Source organism: Eptesicus fuscus, chromosome 6 (genome assembly GCF_027574615.1).
Source record: "Eptesicus fuscus isolate TK198812 chromosome 6, DD_ASM_mEF_20220401, whole genome shotgun sequence".
Classification (NCBI taxonomy): domain Eukaryota; kingdom Metazoa; phylum Chordata; class Mammalia; order Chiroptera; family Vespertilionidae; genus Eptesicus; species Eptesicus fuscus.
In genome coordinates, this window is record NC_072478.1 from 1,703,052 (window position 1) to 1,707,724 (window position 4,673).

The following is a 4,673-nucleotide window of genomic DNA, read 5'->3' on the forward strand; positions in this document are numbered from 1 at the left end:
ACCTGGCAATGTGTATGCATTTGTTTATAGTCTCTTAGCCTTCCAACTCCTGTTTTAGATACATTTAAAATCGTGCCTTTGTGAGCTCTGTGCGCCTAGTCGGCCTTTCCCACCTACTTGCTCTCTCTCTCCCTCTCTCTCTCCCTCCCTCTCTCTCCCTCTCTCTCCCTCTCTCTCCCTCTCTCTCCCTCTCTCTCTCCCTCCAGGAAGGACACCACTTAACAGGGCCTGAGCTCTGCTGAGTCAGGTGGGCGGGCAGAGCTGGGGGACCCGGGCAGAGCCAGGCACCCGGTAGAGATGTAGAACTGACCCCCTGTTAGGCCTGAGTTTGACATCACTTTTGTAAGGGACACAATTGGAAGTGCTCTAAATTTTCTTTAATCTATTGACACTTTTTTCTGGGATCATAAAATACTTTGTCCTAAAAGGTTGTTGAGATGAATGATTTTGTGACTCTTTTTGTTATTAAAATTTCAGAATATTCACGTTAGGTACATTTATCAGAATGTTACAGTGGCATATCTCCAAATGTTTAACAGAATGGTAGTATTTTAATTATGTGGTCTGATTTTCAAAATAGAATTGTCATTAAATCAGAGAACTATACATCTTAGGGTAAGGGAAAAAAAATTAAAGGACAAAATAGAATAGAGAAACCAGAAATTGACCCAAACCACTATGCTCAATTAATATTTGACAAAGGAGGCAAGAGCATGCAATGGAGTCAAGACAGTCTCTTCAATAAATAGTGTTGGGAAAATTGGACAGATACATGCAAAAAAATGAAACTAGACCACCAACTTACACCATACACAAAAACAAACTCAAAATGGATAAAGGACTAAATGTAAGATGGGAAAACCATAATAATCTTAGAGGAATCCACAGACAGCAAAATCTCAGACACATGCCGAAGCAATATCTTCACTGATACCGCTCCTCAGGCAACAGAAACTAAAGAGCGAATAAACAGATGGGACTACATCAAAATAAAAAGCTTCTGCACAGCAAAGGAAACCATCCATAAAACAACAAGAAAGCCCACTGCATGGGAGAACCTATCTGTCAATGTCATCACTGATAAGGGTTTAATCTCCAACATTTACAGGGAACTCATACAACTTAACAAAAGGAAGATAAACAACCCAATCAAAAAATGGGCAATGGACCTAAATAGACACTTTCCAAAAGAGGACATAAGAAAGGCCAAGGGACATATGAAAACATGCTCAAAGTCACCAATCTTCCGAGAGATGCAAATCAAAATGACAATGAGGTACCATCTGACACCAATCAGAATGGCTATCATCAACAAATCAACAAACGACAAGTGCTGGTGAGGATGTGGAGAAAAAGGAACCCTCATGCACTGCTGGTGGGAATGCAGACTGGTGCAGCCACTGTAAGAAGAGTATGGAGTTTCCTCAAAAAAACTAAAAATGGAACTCCCATTTGACCCAGTAATCCCACTTCTAGGAATATATCCCAATAAACTAGAAACACCAGTCAGAAAGGATATATGCACCCCTATGTTCATAGCAGCACAATTCACAGTAGCTAAGATTTGGAAACAGCCTAAGTGCCCATCAGCAGATGAGTGGATTAAAAAACTGTGGTGCATCTACACAATGGAATACTACGCTGCTGTAAAAAGGAAGGAACTCCTACCACTTGCAACATCATGGATGGACCTGGAGAGCATCATGCTAAGCGAAATAAACCAGTCAGAGAAAGATAAATATCACATGATCTCACTCATTTGGAGAATATAATGAACAATATAAACTGATGAACAAAAACAGATCCAGAGACAGAGAAGCATCGATCAGATGCTCAAACCTCAGAGGGAAGGTAGGGGAGGGTGGGGGTAAGGGAGAGAGATCAACCAAAGGACTTGTATGCATGCATATAAGCCTAACCAATGGGCACAGACACCAGGGGAGTGAGGGGATGAATGAGGGGAGGGGGAAAGGGGGTATAAGGACACATATGTAATACCTTCATCAATAAAGAAGAAAAAGAACAAAATATCAAATGCAGTCTGATGACTGATTGTAAGACAATGGCTAAATCCTAAATGTTACAAGTCTCATGTATTTCCATGTCCATGTTTATGACCCTCTTTAAAATTCTGGGCATGTTCCACTCATATAGACAGACTAGAGGCCCGGTACATGAATTCGTGCAGGGGTGGGGTCCTTCTGCCTGGCCAGTGATCGGAGCCAATTGGGGCCAGCCGGCTGGGAGGAGGGATTGTGGAAGGTTGGCCAGTCACTGGATGTTGGCTGTGGAAGCACACTGACCACCAGGGGGCAGCTTCTGCATCTGCCCCCTGGTGGTCAGTGTGCGTCATAGCGACCAGTCATAATGGTCACTTAGGCTTTTATATATATAGGTATTCTTGACTTCACAAAACTGGCCCTGAGAGGCACCCACTTTGCTTACATGCAGCTGTGCTCCGAAGAGGGACTCAGCTCAGAATGGCCCACAGCTCACACCTGCCTTCCTGTGACCCAGTTCACACCTCCTCCCAGGTGGGAGGCAGCCAAGGATGACAGATGCAGGACTGGTCCCACTTCTGGACATTTCCGAAGGGCCGCTTCCCTTCCAGAACCCCAGGCATTGCTGTTCCCTCCCCTGGAGTTGCATTTTCTCCCTCTGCCCAACCCTGAACTTTGTCAGTAGCTTCCAAGGACGTTGAGCCCAAAACAGGGCTGGATATCAGACAGGGTGGTGAGCAGTCACAAGCAAAGGAAGTTGAACTCCCAATGAAACGAGCCTTTCTATCAAGGGCAGGGCCCAGGGTGGCCCAGACACCAGGTGGTACCGACTCCATGGAGTGCCTGAGAGTCGTGACTGTCCAGATTGCCTTGGGCAGCTCACTCCTGGAGAAACGGCTCTGCCCGCCGTGTCGATGGCCACGCTTCTGCTTCATGGAAGACTGTCCCCCGCGAGGCAGCGTGCACCCCGAAGATTGTGCTTCTCTGGTCGCTGGGGGAAGTTCAATAGATTTTATTTCATCAACTCTGCAAAGCATCTTACTCAACATGTTATACACTTAAGTTTTATTTTCTATGGAATGGTTGACTTTTAAATGTTATTTTGTTCTATCTTGCATTCATTTCTCATCTTTCCATTTGACGTGTTTTTTTATGTATGTTTATTTTTACACAGATTCTTATTAAGTTCTATAGCTAATCAATGTAAAAATTCACATGGGTGCTATCATAAGATTTTTTATTCTGTTTTTTTCTGGCATTAGTATTGATTCACCTGTTTTCTTGAGTCCAATTGCTTGATGTAGGTATCATTCCATTCATTAATTTTCAACAGTTCTTACTCTATGTCATTTTAGATGTCTCCTAAACTACCATAAGGTGAGTTTTGTTTGTCTAACCCAATTTCCTCTGCTTTTTTATTTTTTTGTTTTTTCAGAGAGAAAAAAGGGAGAGGGAGAGAGAAAAACATCAAGCAGCTGCCTCCCACACATCCCTCACCAGCAATTGAGCCCACAACCCAGGCATGTGCCCTGACCAGGACTCAACCCTTCAAAGAATGGAATGACACCCAACCAACTGCACCACGCTGGCCGGCTCCTCTGCTTTTCAGTAAAGGATTTAAACAATGTATACCTCATACACATTTTTGTTTATTACTTATGGTAGCCCCTTTTCTTTGGTTTTATTTCTGGAGTGATGTACAAACTTCTTTCCAGAACCCATCCATGTTATAGCATTTCAGACTACTGGCCACTACAAACTCAGCAAGATTCAATTCACAGAAATAAACGCATCTGGATTTGACAAAAGTATCTCACATTTGTGTTCCTCCGTATCCTCAACTCTGTACGTTGGGGTCATCTGGCACTTACTCCCTAACCTTGCTCATTTTATAAATTTATGCAAAAATATTAGCATTAATTATACTTTACAAGTCTCTTTTCCCACCATTTGTTATGGGTTAAATCATGTCCATCCAAAAAACTCATATGTTAAAGTCCTGGGCCCCAGCACCTCAGAATGAGGCATTTGAAAACAGGGTCACGAAACACATCACTAATTAGTTAACTTGAGGCCAGACAGAAGCCATTGGCCCCTGAGCCAATGTGATTTGTATCCTTCTATTAGAGGGGACCTGAAGGTAGCCACGCACACAGGAGGTGCACCACGTGGAAGGAAGGCCAAGATCAGGCGATGTCTCTATAAACCAGACACACCAGGATCGCTGGCCGCCCATCAGGATGCAGGAGAGACAGGCACGGAACAGATTCCTGCTGACAGTCCTCAGCGGGACCAGCCGGCTGACACCGTGAGCAGGGACCCTGGTCTCTGTGACTCTGCGGACAATACATTTCTCTTGTTTAATCCGCTGGCCATGGTATTTTGTTATGGCCGTCCAAGCAAACTAACACACCGCTCTTTTTAAAGGTATGTTTCCTCTTTTCCTCTCTCCTTCTCTTTCGCCTGTACAACTATTCTGCCACACATTTCTGTGTAAACTCCCCTGCCGGGGTTCTTGTCCCAGCATTACGAAGGGGTTCAGCAATCTGGAGAAAGGCTGTGTGTAGATTCAATAAAGAGTCCAAAGACGAAAGATAGTTTTGGAAGGCATTGGGGGTCAGAGGAGCTTCAGCTAAAGGAGCTAAAGACTTCTCCTTGACTCAGGACCCTGCT

The 4,673-nt window shown here is 44.0% G+C and overlaps 1 long non-coding RNA gene across 1 annotated transcript; it reads left to right on the top strand.

Annotated features, from left to right (window-relative positions):
- Positions 1-2,441: 2,441 nt before the first annotated feature.
- Positions 2,442-3,629, top strand: LOC129149258 (uncharacterized). The gene is made up of 2 exons (XR_008556211.1): positions 2,442-2,534; positions 3,436-3,629. It is a non-coding gene; the product is annotated as an uncharacterized LOC129149258 (long non-coding RNA).
- The last annotated feature ends 1,044 nt before the right edge of the window (positions 3,630-4,673 follow it).